At 49.8% G+C, this 25,798-nt stretch overlaps 1 protein-coding gene and 1 non-coding gene across 6 annotated transcripts in view; one reads left to right on the forward strand and one right to left on the reverse strand.

The window, feature by feature from the left end:
• Window positions 1-16,648, reverse strand: part of TRAF3 (TNF receptor associated factor 3) — a 125,199-nt gene extending 108,551 nt beyond the window's left edge. For 2 of the 5 annotated variants that reach the window (XM_032287323.1, XM_032287321.1), the window contains exon 1: window positions 16,454-16,647. The gene's annotated coding sequence lies outside the window, so the exon portion shown is untranslated. Of the gene's footprint in view, window positions 1-16,453 lie in introns of all 5 variants that reach the window. The other 3 variants (XM_032287317.1, XM_032287316.1, XM_032287322.1) reach the window with 2 other exon arrangements.
• LOC116558109 lies at window positions 3,347-3,448 on the forward strand. Its single transcript, XR_004271842.1, has one exon. It is a non-coding gene; the product is annotated as a small nucleolar RNA U13 (small nucleolar RNA).
• Window positions 16,649-25,798: the final 9,150 nt, after the last annotated feature.

Here is a 25,798-nt window from a genome sequence, read left to right on the forward strand (position 1 = left end):
GAGTTTCGCTCTTGTTACCCAGGCTGGACTGCAATGGCGCGATCTCGGCTCACCGCAACCTCCGCCTCCTGGGTTCAGGCAATTCTCCTGCCTCAGCCTCCTGAGTAGCTGGGATTACAGGCACGCACCACCATGCCCAGCTAATGTTTTTTTTGTAGTTTTTAGTAGAGATGGGGTTTCACCATGTTGACCAGGATGGTCTCGATCTCTTGACCTCGTGATCCACCCGCCTCAGCCTCCCAAAGTGCTGGGATTACAGGCTTGAGCCACTGCGCCCGGCTAACCTTTCATTAAAAGAAAAAGTAAGTGGCCAGGTACAGTGGCACACCTGTAATCCCGGCATTTTGGGAGTCTGAGGCAGGAGGACTACTAGAGGCCAGGAGTTTGAGATCAGCCTAGGCAACATAGCAAGACCCTATCTCTTAAAAAAAAAATTAATCAACTGGACATATTGGTGCACACCTGTAATCCCAACTATTTGGGAGGCTGAGGCAGAAGAACTGCTCAAGTTGAGGAATTTGATACCAACCTGGGCAGCATAGCAAGACCCTGTCTCCACAAAAATTAAAAAATTAGCAGGGTGGCCGGGCGCGGTGGCTCAAGCCTGTAATCCCAGCACTTTGGGAGGCCGAGGCGGGTGGATCACGAGGTCAAGAGATCGAGACCATCCTGGTCAACATGGTGAAACCCCGTCTCTATTAAAAATACAAAAAATTAGCTGGGCATGGTGGTGCGTGCCTGTAATCCCAGCTACTCAGGAAGCTGAGGCAGGAGAATTGCCTGAACCCAGGAGGCGGAGGTTGCGGTGAGCCGAGGTCGCGCCATTGCACTCCAGCCTGGGTAACATGAGTGAAACTCCGTCTCAAAAAAAAAAAAAAATTAGCAGGGTGTGGTGGCTTGCACCTGTAGCAGTCCCAGCTACCTGGAAGGCTAAGGAAGGAGCATTGCTTGAGCCTGGGAGTTCAAGAAGGCAGTCAGCTATGATCACATCACTGCACTCGGCCTGGGCAAAAGAACGAGACTCGGTCGAAAAAAAAAAAGAGGCACTTTGGGAGGCCAAGGTAGGTTGACTGCTCAGGAGTTTGAGACTAGCCTGGGCAACATGGCAAAACCCAACTCTACCAAAAATACAAACAATTAGCAGGGCATTATGGCATATGCCTGTGGTCCCAGCTACTCAGAAGGCTGAGGTGAGAGGATTACTTGAGCCTGGGAGGCAGAGGTTGCAGTGAGCCATGACTGCACTACTGCACTCCAGCGTAGGTGACAGTGCAAGACACTAAAAAAAAGGAAGGAAGGAAGGAAGGAAGGAAGGAAGGAAGGAAGGAAGGAGGGAGGGAGGGAGGGAGGGAGGGAGGGAAGGAAAGAAGGCAGGCAGGCAGGCAAAACAACACACAGCTAACTTCATGATGAATGGTGAAAAGCTTCCCCTAAGATCAGGAACAGTATGAAGATGCTCACTTTCACCACTGCTATTCAACATTGTACTAAATGTCTTAGCCAGAGCAATCAGACAAGAAAAAGAAATAAAAGGCATTCAAATTAGAAGGAAGAGGTAAACTATACATGCAGGTGACATGATTCTGTATAAAGAAATCCCACAGAACCTACAAAATAACTACTAGAGGTAATAAATTCAACAACATTGTAGGGCTTAAGACCAATATAAAAAAATCAGTTGTTTCAATACACCAGCAATGAGTAATTCAAATAAAAAAGGTAAGAAAATAATTTCATTTACAATAGAATCCTCAAGAATAAAGCACCCAGAAATAAATTTATCCAAAGTGATTAATGATTTGTATACTAAAACAACAAAGTATTGCTGAAAGAAACTAAAGAAGAAATAACTGAATGAAAACACATCCCACGCTTATGGATTGGAAGACAGTATTAAGATTGCAACCCCCCAAAACAATCTACAGAATCAAAGCCCTCCCTATTAAAATTCCAATGACCTTTTTTGCAGAAATGAAAAAGCTGACATTCAAATTCATATAAAATTGCAACTGGCCCAGAACAGTCAAAACAATACAAAAAATGAAAAAGTTGGGAGACTCACACGCCCCAAACTGACTACATCAAAACTTACTACAAACCTTCAGTAATCAAAACAGTATGTGATATGGTTTGGTTGTGTCCCTACCCAAATCTCGTCTTCAAACTGTAGCTCCTATAATTCCCACATGTTGTGGGAAGGGACCTGGGGGGAGGTAATTGAATCATGGGAACAGGTTTTTCCTGTGCTGTTCTCGTGATAGTAAGTCTCACAAGATTTGAAAAGCGCAGTTTTTAAGCAGAGTAAGATAGTAAGTCTCACAAGATCTGATGATTTTATAAAGTGCAGTTCCCCTGCACAGATTCTCTTACCTGCTGCCATGTATGGCAATAACATGCCACGTATGATATGACATGCCTTTGCTCCTCCTTTGCCTTCCACAATTGTGAGGCCTCCCCAGCCATGTGAAACTATGATCCATCACTCCTCTTTTTCTTTATAAATTACCTAGTCTTGGGTATGTCTTAATTAGCAGCATGATAACTAACTACTATAGTGTGGTACTGATGTATCAGACATGCAGAGCAACAGAACAGAACTGAGAGTCCAGAAATAAATGCAAATATCTATGGCCAATTTATTTTTAACAAGGGTGCCAAGACCATTCAATAGAGAAAGAACAGTGTTTTCAATAAATAGTGCTGAGAAAACTAAATCAAAACATTCAAAAGAATGAACTGAGACTCCTATCTCATTCCATATCCAAAAATTAACTCAAATGGATCAAAGATCTAAAGGTAAGAACTAAAACAATAAGACTCAGAAGAGGCTAGTGCAGTGGCTCACGCCTATAATCCCAACACTATGGGAAGCTGAGGTGGGTGGATCACTCGAGGCCAGGAGTTCTAGACCAGCCTGGGCAACATGCCAAAACTCCATCTGCACTAAAAATACAAAAATTAGCCAGGCGTGGTGGTGCACACCTGGAGTCCCAGTTACTCAGGGGGCTGAGGCACAAGAACTCCTGGAACCCAGGAGGTGGAGGTTGCAGTGAGCCAAGATCATGTCACTGCACTCCAGCCTGGGCAACAGAGTGAGACTCTGTTTCAAAAAAAAAAAAAAAAAAAAAAAAAGAGTTTAACATCCAGAATATATAAAGAACTTACAACTCAACAGACATCATTCCCCTCAAAAAAAATATACAAATGGCCAAGAGTCACATGAAAAGACATTCAATATCTTTGCTCATCAAGAAAATACAAACCCAAACCACAATCTGATACCACTTTACGCTAACTAGATAGCTTTAATCAAAAATACACACACACACACACACACACACACACAATCCTTTTGTAGTTCATTAAATGTGATTGAGTATTCAAATGCATGTGTGAGATATGCCACCCTTAAATCTTGTTATGACATCGGCACATTACCCATGTGATATGAAAAAGAAAAAAATAAAAATAAATTTAGCAAAGATGTCCTGAAACTGGAATACTGCTCGTGGGAATAAGTTAAACACAATATTACCATATGATCAGCAATTCCACTCCTAGGTATATACCCAAGTGAAATAAAAACATACCTACCCAGAAACTTGTACACAAATGTTTACAGCAGCATTGCTCTTAATAGCCAAAGAGGAGACACAATCCAAATGCCCATGAACAAATGAATAAACAGACTGTGGCATATACGTACATACAATGGATTATGATTCAGCAATAAAAAGGAACAAAATACTGACACACGCTGTAACTTGGATGTGCCTCAAAAACATCACGCTAAGTGAAAGGAACCAGACACAAAAGACAAGTTCTATGATTCCTAGATGCTGTATCTAAAACAGGCAAATCCATAGAGACCAAAAGCAGATTAGAGGTTATCAAGGGATGGGAGGATTGGAAAATGGGAGTGATTACTTAATGGGCAAGGGGTAATGAAAAGTTGTTTTTTTGTATGTTTGTTTGCTAAGACGGAGTTTCACTCTTGTTGCCCAGGCTGGAGTGCAATGGCTTGATCTCAGCTCACTGCAACCTCCACCTCCCAGGTTCAACCCAGGTTCAAGCGGTTCTCTTACCTCAGCCTCACAAGTAGCCGGGATTACAGGCATGTGCCACCACGCCCAGATAAGTGTGTATTTTCAGTAGATGGGGTATTTCCATGTTGAACAGGCAGGCCTCCAACTCCTGACCTCAGGTGATCCGTCTGCCTCGGCCACCCAAAGTGCTGGGATAACAGGTGTGAGCCACTGCACCCGGCCGTTGTTTTTCAGAAACAGGCTCTCCGTCTGTCCTCCAGGCTGGAGTGCAGTGGTGCGATCATAGCAGCCTTGAATTCCTGGGCTCAAACAATGCTCCTGCCTCAGCCTCTGGAGTAGCTGGGACTACATAAAGGCTCAAGCTGCTATGCCTAGCTATTTATTTTTGTAGAGATGGAGTCTTGCTCTGTTGCCCAGGCTGCTCTCAAACTACTGGAGTTGAGTGATCTTCCCTTAGCTTCCCAAAGTGCTGAAATTACAGGTGTAAGCTACCATGCCTGGCCTGAAAAAGGTTTTTTTGAGATGGGAGTCTTGTTCTGTCACCCAGGCTGGAGTGCACAATGGCTGACCTTCACTTACTGCAACCTCTGTCCCTTGGGTTCAAGCAATTCTCCTGCCTCAATCTCCAGAGCAGCTGAGATTATAGGCGCACGCCACCATGCCTGGCTAATTTTTTGTACTTTTGTTTGTTTTTGAGATGGAGTCTCTCTCTGTCACCCAGGCTGGAATGCAGTGGCGTCATCTCAGCTCACTGCAACCTCCACCTCCTAGGTTCAAGCGATTCTTCTGCCTCAGCCTCCCGAGTAGCTGAGACTACAGGGACATGCCACCACACCCAGTTAATTTTTGTATTCTTAGTAGAGATGGGGTTTCACCATGTTGGCAGGCTGGTCTTGAACTCCTGACCTCATGATCCGCCTGCCTCGGCCTCCCAAAGTGCTAGGATTACAGGCGTGAGCCATCACGCCCAGACCTGAAAAAGCTTTTAAACTAAAGAGAGCTGGTGATTGCACAACATTGTGAATACACTAAACACGGCTGAATTGCACATTTAAAAATGCTTAATTGTATGTAATGTGAATGTTACCTCAATAAAAGAAAATGTTGGGCTATAATTTATTGGTTCATTTATACAAATACTTGAGAACCTATCACATGCCAGGCACACTCCTAGTACACAGATTAAGGTGACAGAAAAACACTCTCTAAAGGCCGGCATGGGGGTTCACGCCTGTAATCCCAGCACTTTGGGAGGCCAAGGCGGGCAGAGCATTGGAGGTCAGGAGTTCAAGACTAGCCTGGCCAACATGGTGAAACCCTGCCTCTACTAAAAAAAAAAAAAAAAATACAAAAATTAGCCCAGCGTGGTGGTGCACACCTATAATCCCAGCTACTCAGGAGGCTGAGACATGAGAATCAAACCTGGGTCGCAGAGGTTGCAGTGAGCCAAGATCGCACTACTGCACTCCAGCCTGGGCATCAGAACAAGACTTCATCTCAGAAAAAAAAAAGAAAAGAAAAAGGAAAAGCATTCTCTGTTACGGAGAGAAAAACAAGGCAAGTGACCAGAGCAACAGCATGGGCTGTTTTAATTAGGGTGTTCAGGGAAGGCCGCTTTGAAGAGGTAAAATGTGAACAGAGACCTGAATAAATCGAAGGTGGTGCGTTTTTGTTGTTGTTGTTGTTGTTTCCTTGCTTGCTTGCTTGAGAGAGTCTGTCACCCAGGCTGGAGTGCAGTGGCGTAATCTCGGCTCACTGCAACCTCCACCTCCTGTATTCTTCTGCCTCATACCACCTCTCATGCCACCACCTCGACCCTAAAAAGTCAACTTAGGTCTAAGAACAAAGCCTCCCAAGTTGCTGGAACTACAGGCACGTGTCATCACACCCAGCTAATTTTTTTTTTTTTTTTTAAGCAGAGACGGGGTTTTACCATGCTGGCCAGGCTGGTCTCGAACTCCTGACCTCAAGGGATCCACCCATCTCAGCCACCTAAAGTGCTGGAATTACAGGCATGAGCCACCATGCCCAGCGCAAATTAAAGAATATTATTATTGCTAAATGACAGGAAAAAAGTGCTAAAATATGAATTTAAATATACAAAAATTCATCATATGCTAAAACTGCTTTATTTTAAAAAGGGGAGTTATCTAAATATAGATGTTCCTCTTGTGCAAATACATTGTGATTCTGGTTTCTAGACATTTTACCCTTTTTATAAATAATTTATTTGCAGTCCAATAATGTCCTGCTCCCACCGGTATTTCTTCCAGGGCTAGGCCATACTTCCAGGACAGCCTGTCATCCACCTTGCTAATAAGTCATTCCCTTTATGAAATCACTCAGGAAAGGAAAGGGGAAGATAAATGATCACCTCTGAAATATTAGGTTCTTATATTCTCTCACATACTCAGATGTTTCTTGTTCTTTTGAGACAGGGTCTCACCGAGTCACCCAGGCTGAAGTGCAGTAACACAATAACAGCTCACTGCAGCCCTGACCTGGGCTCAAGTAATCCTCCCATATCAACCTCCTGAGTAGCTAGATGGGACTACAGGACCACGCCACCATGCTAGCTAATTTTTAAATTTTTTTGTAGAGACAAAGTCTTGTAACACTGTGTAGACCACGTTGGTTTAGAACTCGTGAGTTCCAGCAATCCCCTTGCCTCATCCTCTCAAAGTGCTGGGACTACAGGTGTGAGCCACCACACCTGGCACAGGCTCTTTTCTTTTTTTTTTTTTTTTTTTTAGACACATTTTCGCTCTTGTTACCCAGGCTGGAGTACAATGGTGTGATCTTGGCTCACCACAACCTCTGCCTCCCAAGTTCAAGCGATTCTCCTGCCTCAGCCTCCCAAGTAGCTGGAATTACAGGCATGTACCACCACACCTGGCTAATTTTGTATTTTTAGGTGAGATGGGGGTTTCACTATGTTGGTGAGGCTGGTCTTGAACTCATGACCTCAGGTGATCCTCCCACCTCGGCCTCCCAAAGTGCTGGGATTACAGGGGTGAGCCTTCGCGCCTGGCCCAGGCACACTTTTAAGTCTCACAATTACTTTTTTTATTATGGTAAAATATACATAACAAAATTTGCCATTGTAATCTACAGCCCAGTGGTATTAAATATTCATAATGTTGTACGCCCGTCACCACCATCCATCTCCAGAACTCTACAGTGACCTTTGCATAGATGAGAAGAGTGTGGTTCAGAAAGGAAGAGTAATTTAGCAGCACAGTTAGCTGAAGGACAGACCAGAATTCAGATCTGATTCTTCCCATACATAAGCTGCTCTCATTTTTACTGTGCACCTTAGGCCAGGCTGTGGAAATACAAAGAATGAAGTGACCCAACCCTTGAGAGGCTTGTTGTCTCAACACTAGAGACCCATCTGAGACGTACAGAAACATCCGTCAACTTGGAGGAGGCAGGGAGGGCTCCAGGGACAGAAGGCCCTTGCTCTCATACCACCGCCTCCACCCTACAAGAGCCAACTTAGGTCTAAGAACAAAGAAATCTACCCTCTGTCAGCCCAAGGACCTGACCTAGTGGCCTCAGTATGCGGCTGCATTACATGATTCACGGCCCTTCCAGGAGCAGGTACAGATGGCCATGGAACAAGCCCCTGCACCTCTGCTCAGCCACCACTGATCCTTCCTGGTTGCATGCTCAAAACCTTGACAGGGGTTCTCGAAAAGCCAAACATCTTTCCCTGCGAAAGTGGAGAGGGCTTCCAGGACTTTAACTCATATTTCCTCAGGCAATCTGTAGTGACCATTAAATTCAAGATGAATAGGTGCTAGGCTGTAACCATTATGCTCTCTACAGAGTGACCAGGCCTTGGGGACTTGTTCATCACTAACAAGCTCAGGTTTGTAAGACCCTGTAAAGACATAATGACTAAATACTATCATTATTACTGGACTACCAGTTTAAATGTAAATTAAGGGAGAAAGGGGGAAGAAAACACATTAACAAATCAGGTTAGGGACTGCTACTCAGCAAGCTGTAAGCAGCATCTGAGCCACCGTAAAGAACCTTCCAACTGAGTATGTCAAAGGAGCTTGAATGCAAGGGAGCTGCTGTACAGAAAGGAACTTGCGGCAGAGATGGAATTGAGTGCTGCCTAGAATCATCAGCCATACAGGCCAAAGAGATGTTGCACCAAAGGGAAAGGCTACATGAAAAATATACAGTTTTTTTTTAAAGCACTCTATAGCAGCCAGGTGCGGTGGCTCACACCTGTAATCCCAACACTTTGGGAGGCCGAGGAGGACGGATCACCCGAGGTCAGGAGTTCCAGACCAGCCTGGCTAACATAGTGAAACCCTGTCTCTAACAAAAATACAAAAATTAGCTGAGCTTGGTGGCGGGTGCCTGCAATCCTAGCAACTCGGGAGACTGAAGCAGGAGAATCACTTGAACCCGGGAGGCGAAGGTTGCAGTGAGCCTAGATCACGCCACTGGCGACAGTACAAGACACCATCTCAAAAAAAAAAAAAAAAAAAAAAAGCACTCTATAGCAGCAAAACTAAAGCCCACTCTGAAAGCAAAACTAAGAAGTTTAGAATCTGAAGAAAATCTAAAACCGCTTTGTAATTCAGCTGTGGTGAAACCATGAACCCTGGGGTCCAACAGGCCTGTTGCTCTTCCTTTTCCTCATCTGTAAAATGGGGAGAATTCCTCCCTCAGAAGTTAGGCTGTCACAAAGGCAGCACCCAGAGATGGTCAGGTCCCTTTTTCTGTGCCCTCTCCCCTGAAAGACAGCCACAGGAGAACCAAGGCTTCTCCTCCTGCTGCTAGCTTCCCTACAAGTTACCTCATTGGGAAACGCCTCCTCCTAACCCAGGTCCCAACTGCACAGCGCCTCCACGATGCACCAGCGCCTCTGTTCCACTGTCGTGGCACCTACCATGTGGTGCCATAACCAGATTATTTTTCTGGCTCATCCATCACATGGAAGCTCTTTGAAGACAGTGATCAGACCGCATCCTACCTGACGTTTTAAGCTTTAGCAACTAGCATAGCCCCTGGCACTTAGAAAGTTCTCAAAAAAAATATATGGGTGATTCAATAATTCTCAATTAACCCTAGTTGAAATTAGAAGCCAAGCATAAGCTGGGCGCAGTGTCTCACGCCTGTAATCCCAGCACTTTGGGAGACCGAGGCGGACGGATCACCCGAGGTCAGGAGTTCCAGACCAGCCTGGCTAACATAGTGAAACCCCATCTCTACTAAAATTACAAAAATTAGCCAGGCAAGGCAGTGGATACCTGTAATCCCAGCTACTCGGGAGGCTGAGGCTAAGGCAGGATAATTGCTTGAACCCGCGAGGCAGAGATTGCACTGAGCTGAGATAGTGCCATTGCACTCCAGCCTGGGCGACAAGAGCGAAACTCCAACTCAAAAAAAAAAAGCCAAGCATCTTCGCAGTAGCAAATGTTAGAAACATGAAAAATGCAGGGAAAAACCTACCCTGGGTGAATAGCCCTTGCTTTGCCATTATTTGTCTTGGGAGAGTTACTTACCCTAACACTCAAAGCCTCGGCTGCCTCCCACATCAAATGAGAGGCCCTAGCCAGAAAATGTCTGTGGTCCCTAACTAACAAAACCTGATATTTACACTGTAAGATCTTAATATTCTTCCTCTATTACATCTCAATCCTCTATTAATGAAAATCAACATCTGCACAATGCTCTCCCATCCATCTCACTCAGAATAAGCAAGTGACATCCTGGTGCCAGTAGGTCCATTTTATAGACGGTGAAATCAATTCGTGGGGTCAAGCAGCCTGCCCAAGGTCATTCTACCATTAAATGCAGAGGGTAGGCTGGAATTCAGATCCTCAAAGCTGGTACCCTCCACCATGCCACACTTCTCTAGCTGTGGGGTTGACAGCTCCAGGGATACACAGTGAGATTCCAGAAACACAATGCATCTTTTGGAGAATCAACAGTTTTAAAAGATTTAGGAGCCGGGCGCGGTGGCTCAAGCCCGTAATCCCAGCACTTTGGGAGGCCGAGGCGGGTGGATCACGAGGTCAAGAGATCGAGACCATCCTAGTCAACATGGTGAAACCCCGTCTCTACTAAAAATACAAAAAAAAACACATTATCTGGGCATGGTGGCGCATGCCTGTAATCCCAGCTACTCAGGAGGTTGAGGCAGGAGAATTGCCTGAACCCAGGAGGTGGAGGTTGCGGTGAGCCGAGATCGCGCCATTGCACTCCAGCCTGGGTAACAAGAGCGAAACTCCGTCTCAAAAAAAAAAAAAAAAAAAAAAGATTTAGGGAACAAGGTAAGTTTATATTAAAACAATCAGGCAGATGACTGAGTACAATGTAACATTCACATTAAACTTTAAGATAAACTTAATGGGCTTATCACCTCCCCCACCCCCAACTAAGGAGAAAGTCACACAGAAAAGCCTCTGAAACCTAAACTCTTAATTTATCCCATAATAAGGTTTCAAAGAGCGGGTTTAATTTCCAGCATAAAGTTATAATTTCCGGGTATTACTGGACATGAAAGAGCTCAAGAGAACTAGTTTTCCTGTGCTTCCAGCTTTTAAGTCATTAAAAGCATCCAAGAAAAGTACACTGTCAAATGAAAGTTGTTCCACCAAACAACCCTCTAGATGCAACAAATCCTAGAGCTAAGCAATGTCAGAACAGGAGAAGGGAAGCCTGGCCTCCAGGAGCACACAGCTAAGGGAGGCAGCCAGAAGGGACACCCAACTGCCAACACACATTCCAAACACATGGAACCACCGTGGGCATCTGTCTCATCCCTCCTGTCTCCCAGCCTGCAGAATCTGGACACAAACACTGACCAAGAGCTTACCATGTGCCCAGCCCTTGAGGGAAGGAGGGAAGGCCTAACAGGCACCTCATTGCCTTGTGTATGCAGGCCCCCTGACGGGCATTAACCTTCCAGAACACAACATGAATCTCGAAAAACCTTCATTACAATTATCATGACTCCTGGAGACTCACATTTCACCACTTTGATGCTACTGTTGCCTTACAGATTCTATTACCTTAGTTGGTTAATCAATTTAGCTTTTCTCTCCACTTAAAGAAATCAAGTTTCTAATACACACGCTTTTGGGTTCTGTCACAGAATCAGTGTGTTTCAACTGGAGAGAAAACCAGAATGTCAAAGCAGCAGATCCTCATCTTTCTTGACAGAATGGCCTCAGGAGAAGTTACCTTCTAGCCTCCATTTAAAAAAAAAATTTTTTTTAATGCTTTAAATCAGCATGGAACAAATCTTAGAAAAAAAGTAAATCATGAAATGAAATGTAGGGCCCCAATTTTTTAGTTCTTGAGAATTAAGATGACTTAGGTCATTTAAGCATGCATGACCGAGGAGTAGGTTGGGAGAACTTTTTTTTAAATTTTACTTCAGAGCCAGGGCACGGTGCCGTGGCTTACGCCTGTAATCCCAACACTTTAGTAGGTTAAGATGGGTGGATTACCTGAGGTTGGGAATTCGAGACCAGCCTCGCCAACATAGTGAAACCCGCTCTCTACTAAAAATATAAAAATTAGCCAGGCATGGGGCAGGCACCTGAAGTCCCAGCTACTCAGGAGGCTAAGGCATGAGAATCACTTGAGCCCTGGTGGCAGAGGCTGCAGTGAGCCAAGACTGTGCCACTGCACTCCAGCCTGGGCAACAGAGCGAGACTCCATTTAAAAAAATACATAGGCCAGGCATGGTGGCCCACACCTGTAATCCCAGAACTTTGGGAGGCTAAAGTGGGTGGATTATCTGAGGTCAGGAGTTCAAGACCAGCCTGGCCAACATGGCAAAACCCCATCTCTACTAAAAAATACAAAAATTAGCTGGGTGTGGTGGTACGCGCCTATGATCCCAGCTACTCAGGAGGCTGAGGCAGAAGAATCGCCTGAATCCAGAAGGTGAAGGCTGCAGTGAGCCGAGTTTGTGCCACTGCACTTCAGTCTGGGTGAGAGAGTGAAACTCTGTCTCAAAAAAAAAAAAAAACAAAAAACAACACAAAGGCCAGGCGCAGTGGCTCATGCCTATAATCCCAGCACTTTAGGAGGCCAAAGCAGGCAGATCACCTGACGTCAGGAGTTCAAGACCAGGCTGACCAACATGGAGAAACCCCACCTCCACTAAAAATACAAAATTAGCTGGGCATAGTGGGACATCCCTGTAATACCAGCTACTGGGGAGGCTGAGGCAAGAGAATAGCTTGAACCTGGGAGGTGGAGGTTATGGTGAGCTGAGATTGCGCCACTGTATTCCAGCCTAAGCAACAGAGCAAGAATCTGTCTCAAAAAAATAAATAAAAAATAGCCATGCGTAGTGGCGGACACCTGCAATCCCAGCTACTTGGGAGGCTGAGGTGGGAGAATCATTTGAACCCTGGAGGTGGACGTTGCAATGAGCTGAGATCGGGCCACTGCACTCCAACCCGGACCACAAAGTGAGACCTTGTTTCAAAACAATAAATAAAATAAAATAAGTTTCTTTTACAGCCAGGGGGTCTCACTGTGTTACCCAGACTACAGCGATCCTCCCACCTCATCCTCTGGGGTAGCTGGGACCCCAGGTGGACATGCCAGGCTAGGAAGGGGCTTTTTAACATTTATATCCCTCCCCTACCACTTTTGGCTTTCTACCTACAAGGAAAGATGGTAGGGACAGCAAAGTGGTGCCACCCAGGTTAGGGCCCATCGCTCTGTTCCCCTCCACAGACCATGCCCTTCACAGTACAGTATGCCTGACCCACATGAGCTCCCAGTCACAAAAGGCCCGGGCAAGAGCCAAAGGCCAGCACATGCAATGTCCTAACTGGAAACCCAGTGACCAGCAGCACAGCTGGCACTGCACTACTGGCAAGGAATGACAGGAAGGCAAGCTGGCGGATCCCATCTCAGCAAAACAAGTGGGAGGGGACCCTGTAAGAGGGCTCAGATGGCCCCTACACCAGAGCTTTCCTAACACTGGGCCTCAACTCAACGCCGCTTACCAGAAGACTTACCCGACTACCTCAGCAAACCAAGAGCTTTCTCTTTCCCTACGGTGAATTCCCACCATACTTCCAGAATTCTGCACAATCCACTCACTCATTTCATCCTACATTTGGACTTTCTGGTTTCTTCCTGGTGAGAGAAACTATTCTCTGCCAAGTGGTTAGCACCCTGAGAGCAGGATGGTGGATTTTTATTTTTCCTTATCCTTCCTGCCACAAGCTCCCGTCTGGGTGTGTCTCAGTTAAGTATCTGTTGATTTCTGGCATGTCCCCTCACTGTGCACAGGGGCCAAGATGCCCTATATCCCTGCAGATCACAGGCTAACAGACGGTGCTATGTCGCACTCTTCCCAGCATCGTAACCAGAACATTATGAGAACTCAGAGCACATTAACTGAACATTAATTAAATGAGAAAAAGACTCCCAAGTCCCAATTAATGAGCCACTTAAGGAATACAGGATATAGCATCGATTCCAACCTGATTCCTGCAGTTGACAGAAACCAACAGGCATCAGCATTTATGACATCCCACTACCTGCCAGCCTGCTCCCAGTCATCTGCACAGGCCGACAATAAGCTTCACCCAAAAAAAAAAAAAAAAAGGTATTATGCTTAATAGCAAACACTTTGCCTTCTTCTCCTTAGGGTGGTCTGTCTCCCCACACCCTTTCCTGGAATAGTGTTGTGCAGAATTTACACAGTCAATAAAAGCTTTCTAAAATGAGAAAGCCGTTTTGCATTTTTAATTATGAACAATAAAATTTACACAAGCACACATAACATTTTCATGTATTTTTTTCTTTTCTGTTTAAAATTGCATTTTCTTCTATTTCCATTCACTTCTTTGAGACCCAAAGCCTGCTGCGGTGGTGCCAACCTCATGGCACCTATCCCCTGTACCTCTCTGGGGCGTCTGGGCCTCCTTCCCTCTGGCTTCATCCCTCCTGCTCAAAGCAAGTCTAAGCGTCATCTCCACAATCAGGCCTCGGCTGCCTCTCTCTGGTAGCCTTCCAAATCCTCCAGCCTCACCTCCTTCTTTCTCCCTCTTCCCAGTTTATCTGTATCTGATGTCAGTTATTATGACTCTTCCATCCAAAAAAGGACACCAAGTGATTTTTCTTCCTCCACGAACACTTGCAAAGCAGCAGCAAGGGGTCCTGATTCCGTGGAGTGGACCCTGAGGGTGTGGGCCATGAGACATCACCTCTGCTAAGTTAACAGTTCTTTAAACTGACCACTGCAAGGAAATTGAGCTATTGCATAATACTCGATAGGTTAGATCACTTGCTATATGAAGATGAGAAAATAGAGTTGGGCAAATTTAACGCAATTTCCTTTGTTTGCCTGAGCTAGCTCAGACTTGCAAGGCCGCGGTGGCAGTTTTCTTTTTCTTGAAGCACAGCTTTAACATCGTAAAGAAGGATTTTAAGAGAGTGATCAATCATCCTCATCTGTCCTGACAATATCACTAGCATATGTATTCTGACAGTACCCCAGAACGGTCCTTCTTGAGTTGCACAGTGAAAAATTAAAGGGATTCTTGCAGGAGTATTGAGAATCAGAATCCGCAACGCAGGCTCAGATGTCTCAGTTAAATGAAAGACTTTCTTCAAGGCACAAACAAGAGTAGGAATATTTTGATGGTATAACAGAAACAACGGGCCAGTGTTACTGCCTGTTTCCAATGAAATGTCTTTACAGCCTTCTCCGAGTGAAGCCATCTTATTAATTCCAAAAGAAAGGATAGCATCCAAGGAAAATAATTGGTCTTCTTTCCCCTCGCAGAGAAATTCACATGAATGTCTCCAAAAAAAAAAAAAAAAAAAAGCTGGAATTCTCCCTGGCCAGCTCTGTCTCCTTTCCGGGCTTCTGCAGTGACAGCTGGAACAGATGGCGTCTGGGCGAGAACACCTTACATCTTAACCCTTATCCTTGATAAGGTCTGATTTTCACCAGCGAGGCTGGAATCCAAGGTCTGGCAGGGTTTCCGTCATGAGCACCCACTCACAGGACTGCCAGTCCCATATGATATTTTCCAGTTTGCACACTGGTAAGGCTTATCTTGTTTTGGCCAAAGAATTTTCATCTTTAGACTAACTCTTAACATTTACCTTGTCACATCTCGGTGAAAAGGTAAACATTTTCTCTCATTTGAGAAAAGGATGCTGTACACGACTGTCAGACATCCTACATACGATGCAGTCTTTTCATAGGCCATTTTCAAAGACGTGAGAGACATGAGAAGCTCTTAGGACGAACTGATGGTCCACCTGGCCATTCCCTACAGTAAGAATTTTATAGACACATACAGGATAACGGCAAACAACATTTCCAAACGCTCCGGCAGTGTGTAGCAGCAAATGCTAGAAAAAAAAAAATAAATAATGGCTCCTCTTCAGTTGTATGCTGTGAATGTAAATTAAGCCGCTACAACGCTCGACATAACCTTTCTGACGCCACAAAAATGAATGAATTATATCCATACACACACAGACACACACCACGCATCACGCAGCACAGCTCATTCTGAAAACTGATTCTGAGCTTAATTCGAAAAACCTGAAATACAACCGGTCCCGTCCACGGCTGGTAATCTGAAGGCTTCTTGGATTTCCAAGCACGTCCACAACACCTCACCCGTTTCCAGTTTCTCACTGTTTCAAATCCAAGGGAGAGAATTTTCCGCACAGAATTCTCTCCTCGGGTCCAAATACCAGACCGACGTCCCCACACGGGGCCGGCGGCGTGGAACCCGCCAGCCCGCCCAGAGCCGCCCGGCGCCGCGGGGAAGACGCAGAGCCGGCGGCCCGGAGCTGCCCGGTGCCCCGGGAGTCGCCGGCCCTCCGCGGCCGCAGGAAGGGGGTTCGCGCGCTCGGCCCACGCCCGGACCCCCGCGCCGCCCGCCAAGCGGTCGGAGGCGCCTCTGCGGCGGCATGACTCAGGACCAACTTTCCAATAACGCCCGGGCCCCCCCCCAGACGGCCCCGGCCGCGCGCTTGGCCACGCAGCCCCCGAGCCGCCCGCCCCTCCGCGCGAAACCCGCGGCCCCGCGGGGCGCCGGGTCCTGAACGCCAGCCTGGGTCACGACCGTGGCGAGGCCTGCGCGCCCCGTTTCCTGAAAAGCTGCGGGCGCCCCGGTCCCCTCGGGCCCCGAGCCCGGCCTCCGGGACAAAGTTTGCCGAAGTTGAGGCGTCCGGGGGCGGGAGGCAGCCGGGCTGTGGCGCGGGGCCGGGCTGAAGCCGCGCCCCGCACTCGCCGCCGGGACGGGCCGGGCCTGCGCCGCGCCCGGCAGCCCCGAGGCCCCCGGGCCCCGCCGCCGAGGGCGCGGGATGGAGGCGCGGGGGATGGAGGCGCCCGGCCGCGCGCCGAGGCCCCCCCGCCCGCCGCGGACCCTTACCTCGCGGTCCGCTGCCGCTCGGCCGGCTCAGGGGCGCCGGGCGCGTCCACCGCCGCGGTCCGCAGCGTCCTGCTCCCCGGGTTGCCCCATGGCGGGGGGCGGGGAAGAGCCGGCGGCGGCCGCGGCTGCCGCCGGCTGGAAAGTCCCGGCTGGGCTGCAACCCCGGCTCGCGCACGCGGCGGCCGCGCCGCGCTCCCTCGCTCCCTCGCTCCCTCGCGCCCTCACGCAGCCCCGCGCAGGCACTTCCTCTCGCGCGCTGGAAATCCCCGGCGCGCCCGCCGCCCCGCCCCCGCCGCCCGCGCGCGTGGGAGCGGCAGGAGCCCGCGAGCGCCGCCGGCCCCACGCGCCCGCCGGCCCCACGCGCGCGCCCGCGGCCCGTTGCTAAGGGCCCTCGCGCCCGGCGCCCGCCCGCCCGGCCTTAGCAACGGCGGCGCGGCGGAGCGGAGCGGGGCGGGGACGGCTTCGGGCGCCCCCCGCCTCCCTCCCAGCTCTACCGAGTGCCCGCGGGCTTCCTCGCTCCGCGCCGCCCCCGCCGCGCCCCCGAGGCCGCGCGTCCCCGCGGCCCGGCCTCTCTGGGTCAAAAAGCCACGCAGGCCGCGTGGGGGCCGAGAGGGGCCGGCGCCAATCCTCCCCGCGGCCACTTCGCCCGCGCCCCCCACGCCCGCACACGCAGCCCCCGCGTGTACACGCCCGCTTGCCCACCGCCACACGCGACTCTTACACGCACGAGTCCGACATGCGGCCCTGCGCTCACACTCACACTCCCCTCACTCGGACACGGGCACACACACTCGCCATCACCCATGCGCACTCGCGTCCAGCACTCGCCTCCAGCCACGCACCCTCAAGCACACGCAGGTGGGGCTGAGGGTGACTCAGACCATGGGGCCCCTTTCGCGTGCAGAGGGTAGCGCTCCCACATTAGTTTGCTGGCACTTAACTTTCTCCCACCTGGGTACCCTCCCCCACACTGGAGTGGTGTCTTGGTCACGAGAGGACAGGATGGCCAGTTTGCCAAGTGCCCCCAGTGGTCTCGGCGGTCCTGGCTGCCCCTGCACCCCCTACGTCCTCCACCAGGTTGCTGGGGCCTGCGCGTGTCTCCTGAGGCCTCCGCCTTCTGCCCCAGAGGCATCTGTGATGACATCAGTGATTCACACAGTAGGCCAAGGCCCACCAAGGGGGCAACCAGCCTGGCTGGGCCTGGTAAGATGGGAGCGAAGGGAGGGCCTCTTGGAGGCCCTGGGCCCACTGAGTGGTGAGGCCTTCCCTGGAGTTTGCAAGTCAATGGTGAGGAGACAGAAAGGACTTTGCATTTTTCAGCTCTCAAGAAGGCTTATAAAGATCCCCACCCCAGAGCTGAGACCAGCGTGAGCAGTCAAGGCCAGTTTGCCTTCTTGTATTGCTCCAGTGACTCATGTGAGTGGAGACAGGAAGTCCAGCATCTCCCCCTGCAGCTTCCCCCATAGAATGTTCCAGAACCGCAAATAGTCCAACCTGGCTGCTGGAGCCATTCTCTGGCTCCATGAGCCCAACAGGTGCTGGTTCTATAGCCACACTCAGCAGGCCACAGTGGCACCCCCACCTGCGCTACAGGCACACTCTTTTAGAGCTGACAGGCCAGCCTTGGCTGTCCCTCACAGGGACCTCTGGACTCCAGCAGTCTCCCAGGCCCCCTTGGTGGACCCCCCCCTTGGGAGCCCCAGGTGCCCTTTCCCGCCTGTCAGGAGTTGGGATGTTACTGACTGACCTCAGGCTCAGGGTCCCAACCACTTCCCATAGCCCAGGCACCACGGCCTCCCATGTCCCCAGCCCTGCTCAGGCCGCAGTCCTGGCACCCTGGGGCTCACTCCGAACTCCTGCCTTATGCTATGTGTTACCTGGGATCTGGTTTAACTTTGCCAAAATCAGGAAAGACTCCCTTCCCCAGGCTGGACTATTTTTGGTTGTTTTAAAAGAAGCAGGATGGGGACTGGGCGCAGGTGGCTCACGCCTGTAATCTCAGCACTTCGGGATGCCACGGGCAGGCAGGTCACCTGAGGTCAGGAGTTCGAGACCAGCCTGGCCAACCTGACAAAACCCCATCTCTACTAAAAATACAAAAATCAGCCGGGCGTGGTAGAATGTGCCTGTAATCCCAGCTTCTTGGGAGGCTGAGGCATGAGAATCACTTGAACCCAGGAGGCCAAGGTTGCAGTGAGCTGAGGTTGCGCCACTACATTCCAGCCTGGACGACAGAGTCTGTCTTAAAAAAAGAAAGAAAGAAAAAGAAAGGATGATGGTGGCTCATACCTGTGGTCCCAGCGCGTTGGGAGACTGAGGCAGGAGGATCACTTGAGCCCACAAGGTTGAAGCTGCAGTGTGCCATGATGGCACCCCTGCACTCCAGGCTGGTCAATGGAACAAGACTCTGTCTCAAAATAAATATTTTTTAAAAAACGAAGAAAGCAGAGGGTTCAAAGAGCCATGGGAGGGTTTTCTGCGGCTCCTTGCATTCTCCAGCCCAGTAATAGTAAGCAACGTTCAGAATGAAGTCAGGCACAACCAGGCTGAGCCCTCTGCTGGTGAGACTGGCTCCCTCTCCTTCTCTCCCTCCCCTCCTCCTCCTTCCCTCTCTTCCTCCCCTCCTCCTTCTCTTTGGAGCTCCTCTGCTGTGGGGAATCGAAGAGGGACAGGACAAAGATGTTTGCCCCAAACAGGGTTCCGGTGTTCTCGCCCCTGCAGTTAGAGTCGCTGGGCAGCAGTGATGAGCAGGAAGGAGAGCTCTCTCCTCACTTTCCATCAAAGACAGATCTCGGTTCCCTATGGCAACGTCCAACAACAAACGGACACCATCTTTGGACACATGTCTCCCAGGAGTTGATGTAGCGTTACATGTTCTGCTTGCTGCATTGCTGGGAGAAGTGCATGTGACTCACAGACGTGCAGCAGCTCAGAAGGCCAAGGAGGCTTCGGGGCTAGGAAGGGGTTTTCTTAGACCTCTCCCTGAATGTGATGATCTGTGCCTCAGGTGACACCTTCCCACACAAAAGCCATTGGTCCCTGTGGGTCAACTTGGGCTGAAGGGTGCTGGCAAGTTCTCCCACTCAAATGTGCTACACGTGGCCTGGGGCGGGGGGTGGGGAGGCATTTGATGCGCGGCAGAGTCACAGTTTCACTAATTGTTCCCACAAGTGGCTTCTGAACCTTTGAATGCATTTCACACAGCAGCCAGCTGTTCATAACCTGTCTGTGCGCACACACGTAAGAACAGATCATCTCAAACCTGCAACTACTCGGGTATTTTCTGTTCTGTTTATTTTTTAATGCTGGCCATGACCCTCTAAACTTGCTTTTGATTCATGACCTGAAGTTTGAAAACATCATTTTAGACTGAAAGAGCTGCTGAAGATGTCAAGTGGGGGTTCAGGGAGCTGGGGTGGTCATGGCACCAAAATACCTCGCTCTGTTGTGAGTGCACATGGGGCGGCTGGGCTGGGAGGCCCATCTTGTCCTTGAAGTAGACCCCGGCGGACAGAAGAGGACAGAAGGGCAAGCTGCAGGGACCCTTCTCTGACCAGGGATGCCTGGAAACAAATGCAGAGGGAACGGGGCAGGGGGAGGTAAAGAGGGCCTCAGGGTGGGTGTGCAGACCCTCATGGGGGATACTCGAGAGGGAAGGAGAGGGCAATGCTGACAGGGAAGGCGAGAGGCCAGGGTCCCTGGCCACAGAAAACCAGTTCTAGCCATCGAGCTGGCTCACACCTGTAGTCCCAGCACTTTGGGAGGCTGAGGTAGGAGGATCGATTGAGGCCAGGAGTTTGAGACCAGCCTGGGCAACAGGGTAAGACCTCATCTCTACAAATACAAATAAAAATAAGTAATTAGAGGCCAGGCACAATAGTTCACGCCTGTGATCCTAGCGCTTTGGGAGGCCAAGGTGGGCAGATCACTTGAGGTCAGTAGTTTAAAACCAGCCTGGCCAATATGGTGAAACCTCATCTCTACTAAAAATACAAAAAATTTGTCGGGCGTGATGGAGTGCGCCTGTAATCCCAGCTACTTGGAAGGCTGAGGCAGGAGAATCACTTGAACCTGGGAGGCAGAGGTTGCAGTGAGCTGAGATTGTGCCACTGCACTCCAGCTTGGATGACAAGAGCCAGATTCTGTCAAAACCAGTTCCAATTTTCTCTGTGCCACTCAGGGAGATGAAGATATCCTTTTTTTTTTTTTTTTTTTTTTTTTTTGAGATAGGGTCTCACTCTGTCACCCAGGCTGGAGTACAGTGGTGCAATCATAGCTCACTGTAGCCTTGACCTCCCAGGCTCAGGCAGTCCTCCCTCCTCAGCCTTCTGAATAGCTGAAAACACAAGCGTGTGTCACCATGCCCAACTAATTTTTTTCCTGCTATGTTGCCCACGCTGGTCTGGAATTCCTGGGTTCAAACAATCCTCCTGTCTCAGCCTCTCAAAGTGCTAGGATTATAGGCATGAGCCACTGCTCCCAAGCATCCTCATTTTAGGGAGCTCATTCTGGGATTTATATGCACAGATGTGCACACACGCACATACATACACATGCGCATACACACGCACACACACACGCGCACACATCTCTGGCATTTTCCTGAAATCTTTTGGGAGAACATGAATCTTTTTTTTTTCTTTTTTTTTGAGACGAAGTCTCTCTTTGGCACCCAGGCTGGAGTGCAATGGCACCATCTCAGCTCACCGCAACCTCGGCCTCCCAGAGAGAACTTGAATCTTGGATGTGGCTGGCTTCCCACAGGCAGCTTTGCCTGGAGCCCCACGCCCACCTCAACCAACCAACCAACCAACCAACCAACCTTCCTCCCTCCTCCCTCCCTCCCTCCCTGAGACAAAGTCTCGCTCTGTTGTCCAGGCTGGAGTGCAATGGCGTGATCTCGGCTCACTGCATCCTCCGCCTCCCAGGTTCAAGCAATTCTCCTGCCTCAGCCTTCTGAGTAGCTGGGATTACAGCTGCCCATCACAACGCCTGGCTTTTCGTATTTTTGGGTAGAGATGGGGTTTCACCATCTTGGTCAGGCGGACTGCAGGCGATCCACTTGTCTCATCCTCCCAAAGTGCTGGGATTACAGGTGTGAGCCGCCGTACCTGGCTCCACCTCTACTTTTAATGTCTTCTGCAAATAGATCCAATTCCATCCTGCCCCTAAGAAAAAGGCTCTTCTGCTGAAGGCATCATGGGAGACAGGGAAGAGGATTGCGATCAAGCAAAACTCACGAAGCCCACTGTGACCTTCCCTGAAATTTCATTCCGAGGCTGCACGCTCTGTCTCAGTACTGACCTTCTCCCCAACCTGCAGGCTCAGAAGAGCCCCTCTGCGGCCCCCAGCCCCATCCCTAACCCCGAGCAACTCAGCCCCATCCCTCGGTGGCCTGCTGTACTCAGCCAGGAAAGCCAGTGGTTGGCAGACCCTTGGAGGGCCCAACTCATCTCATCTGGCAACATCCAAGGAAGTGAGCCCTGTTCCTCCCTGCACATTAGCAATTGGGGGGGAGGAATTATTGGATCCAAATTAAGTCTCGGATTAATGAACTAAATGTTTGTAAAGTACAGCAATCATCTAATTAGTCAGCATTGCAATACGTAGCCCACCATGAACACAGGCACACATGGTGCCCTCCCTCGTCCCCCAAGGCTGAGGACAAGTCTGCAGGGTCACAGGCTGTGGGAGGGCAGCGACCCCTCCCACCTTCCCTGTGCGCATTCAGTCCAGAGCTGCTTGCTGCGCATGCCCCACCGCCCAGCTCTCCACCAGCACAAAACCAGCTGCCTGCCCGGCCCTTCAACACTTACTTTCTCATGGGTGGAGATGGAGAACAAATCACAAGTGAATCTACAAGAACTACAGAGAAAGCATCAGCAGGAGAGGGAGAGCAGCACCTGGCGGGGAGGCCAGGGAGGGAGGCAGAGGAGGTGCCCTGTGAATGTAGATCTCAGAAAAGGAGGCAGACCCAGGCCACCAGCAGGGAGAGTGCCCAGGAGGGGGGACACCTGGCCAGAGGTTCTGAAGTCAGTGAGCCTCCTCAAGGCCAGTGTGCCTGCAGCCCATGTGCAGGGAGAGAGGCACAGAGGATAGACACAGGGGTGGGGTAGGGGCGTGGGGAGCTGGACATCCGTGGCCTTTTGGGTCCTGACAGGACTTTGATTTTACTCTGAGATGGGTCACCACTGTTATGTTTGATTGACAGCTTGTATTCTATCAAAACTCAGTTTATATTTAATCTTCACTTTCTTCCAGCCAATCAACATCTGTTGAACTTCAGGCAAATTCATGAGAAACCCATGATATCCACCCACAAATGGGCCCCTGGGCTGGCACAGTGTCTTCGTGCCTGGAGCATGAAGGACACCACAGGACAAGCCCCCAGCTCTTCTTGCCAAGAGGTCCCCCCAAAAATAATGATGATGAGCTCCCTAGGAAAAATGAACCAGTGAAGAATCACTAGAGCAGGAGACTTCTCCTCCAGAAATCGCAAAAGCAGAACTCAACTCATGACTAACCGTACGCTCTTAGGAAGGCGCTCTGTACGTCCTGGCCCTGGGTTTCCCCTTTTGTAGAGCGGAAACAAGTCGGCCTGCCCTACCCCAAGGGAGCTTCGAGAAGGCAGCCAGTGCTGGTGAGGACCACGAGGCCAGCATGTCCCTGGGGGGTGCCACCATAACCCAAAAGAGAGGCACAGGGCAATCTTTTGGAAGCTGTCACTGTGATACTGTGATAGGATCCGTCATCTTTCCTCAGTGTGTGAAGGATGGGTTTCACTCGGTTCCACGACCAATTGCCATGGGTAAAAATTTTACCTGCCCTCGGCCGGGCGTGGTGTCTCATGCCTGTAATCCCAGCACTTTGGGAGGCCAAGGCAGGAGGATCACTTGAGCCCAGGAGTTCAGGACCAGCATGGGCAATGTAGCAAAACCCCATCTCTACCAAAAAATTTTAAAATTAGCTGGGTGTGGTAGTCCCAGCTACTTGGGAGGCTACAAAGGGAGGATCGCTTGAGCCTGGAAGTTGGAGGCTGCAGTGAGTTAAGCTCGCACCACTGCACTCCAGTCTGGGTGGCAGAGTGAGACTGTGTCTCTAAATAAATAAATATGATCATGGGTCAACTCACAAGCGCCCCTGAACTGTCCTGAGCAGAGAATGCCAGGCCTCCTCTCACCACCCAGTTCTCTGCAGAGGCTTTGGTCCTCCTGTCTGATTCCCTGTCCCCAGGGCTGCCCGCGGCCTGGGCAGGGTGGAGACCATGCCCACTCTCCCTGGCAGAGAGCCCTGGGCAGCCCTCAGAACATTCCACTAAGTGAATGAATGAAGGAGGGAACGAGAGCGTGGGCCGCCCGTCCCGAGTCCTACCTATCCTGTCCAGACCTCCCATCTCGCTGTCAGGCTTCACAGTGAGTAACTGCCCACAAAGGGCCGTGGCCTGAGCTGGGCTCAGAGCGGGGGCTGGCTCTCGCATGTCCACACTGAAGAGGCTTATGGTAAGGCCATCTGTCTGGATGAGTCTGAGGAACCTGTCTTGAATTCCCATTGTCATAATAAGCAAGATGCCTTTATTTAATACGTGAATTTGAAGCACATTTGCGGGGCTGAAGATTGGAGTCTGGCCGAGGACCATGGCTCACGCCTGTAATCACGGCACTTTGAGAGGCCAAGGCAGGAGGATCACTGGAGTCCTCGTGTTTGAGACCAGCTTGGGCAACATAATAAGACTCTGTCTTTATAAAATATCCAAAAAAAAATAGCTGGGCATGGTGGTGTGTGCCTGTAGTCCCAGCTACTCAGGAGGCTGAGGTGGGAGGATCACTTGAGCCCAGAAGGTCAAGTCTGCAGTAGACCAAGACTGCACCACTGCACAGTAGCCTGGGTGCACAGAGAACCTGCCTCAAAACAGAAAAAGAAAGAAAAAGAAAAAGACTGAGGGTCTTTGGCCACCCCCTGGCCTTACCAAGTGCAAACATGGGAGAAACTCAAGGCCAAACCTCCACCAAGTCCAGGCCTCAAGAACCTGGCTAAAAAAAGGGGTGTGTGTGTGTTTGTGTGTGTGTGTGTGTTTGTGTGTGTGTGTATGTGTGTGTGTATCTCTCTCTCTCTCTCTCTCTCTCTCTCACTCTATCTCTCTCTATCTGCCTGGGATTACAGGTGCCTCTGTAATCTCTGTCTCTCTGTCTCTCGCTATCTCTCTCTCTCCTTTGACCACCAGCGGTGGCTCATGCCTATAATTCCAGCAATTTGGAAGGCCAAAGCAGGAGGATCACTTGAGCCCAAGAGTTCAAGGCCAGCTTGGACAACATAGTGAGACCCCATCTCTATAAAAAAATTAAAAATTAGCCAGGCATGGTGGCATGTGCCTGTGGCCCCAGCTACTCAGGAGGCCAAGGTGGGAAGATCGCTTGAGCCTGGGAGATCGAAGCTCTAGTGAGCCATGATTGAGCCACTGCATTCCAGCCTGGACGACAGAGCAAGACCCTGTCCCCTGCCCCCACCCCAGAAAAGAATCCACTCTCAACCCCTGCTGTTGTGTGTCTCTGGGAGTTGTTGCAGTGACCAACTGTGACTTTGTTCTTCTCACCCAGCTTATGTGTGGGGCAGCCCAACTGTATTTGTGTCTTATTCACCTGAAGCATGAACTCTAACTAATAAATCCAACTACAAGTAGAATTTCCACACTCGGGGGTGCTGTAAGGCCTCGAGAGGTCATGGAGGGCTGAGCTGGGTGAGAGCAAAGAAGGAATCCAGTCCACCCGTCCTCCCTGGAGCTGGGTCCACGCAAGCAGCTCCCCAGGAAGGCGGCTCTTCTGGGGCAGGGTGGGGTGGAGCTTCCCATCTGAAGGCAAAATAAAGGGATCTAATGAGCCCCATAACTGCCAGGTCCCTTCTGTTCTCTGTCTTGGGCTGCAAGAATTTAAAAAATCAGTGGATTCACAAATTCGGGGTCACATTGCATCTCTGTGGTTAATCAATTGTTTTAAGACATTAAATCCCATCAGTGATTGCACTTAGGTGATTTTCCATAACAACCAAGTTTGGTTTGAATTTCCCTCTTCTCTTCTCTTCATTCTTTCTTCCTTTCTTTCCCTTTCTTTGTTTCTTTCTCTTTCTTTCTTTCTCTTCCACCCTCCCTCCTTTCCTTTCCTTTCCCTTCCTTCCCTCCCTCCCTCCCCCCCTCCCTCCCTACTTTCTTTCTTTCTTTCTTTCTTTCTTTCTTTCTTTCTTTCTTTCTTTCTTTCGGGGCCTCACTCTGTCACTCAGGCTGGTGTACAGTGGTGTAATCATGGCTCACTGCAGCCTCAACCCCTCAACCTCCTAGGCTCAGGCAATCCTCCC

This window comes from Sapajus apella, unplaced genomic scaffold, assembly GCF_009761245.1.
Source record: "Sapajus apella isolate SASKATOON/1434 unplaced genomic scaffold, GSC_monkey_1.0 scaffold20, whole genome shotgun sequence".
Lineage (NCBI taxonomy): Eukaryota > Metazoa > Chordata > Mammalia > Primates > Cebidae > Sapajus > Sapajus apella.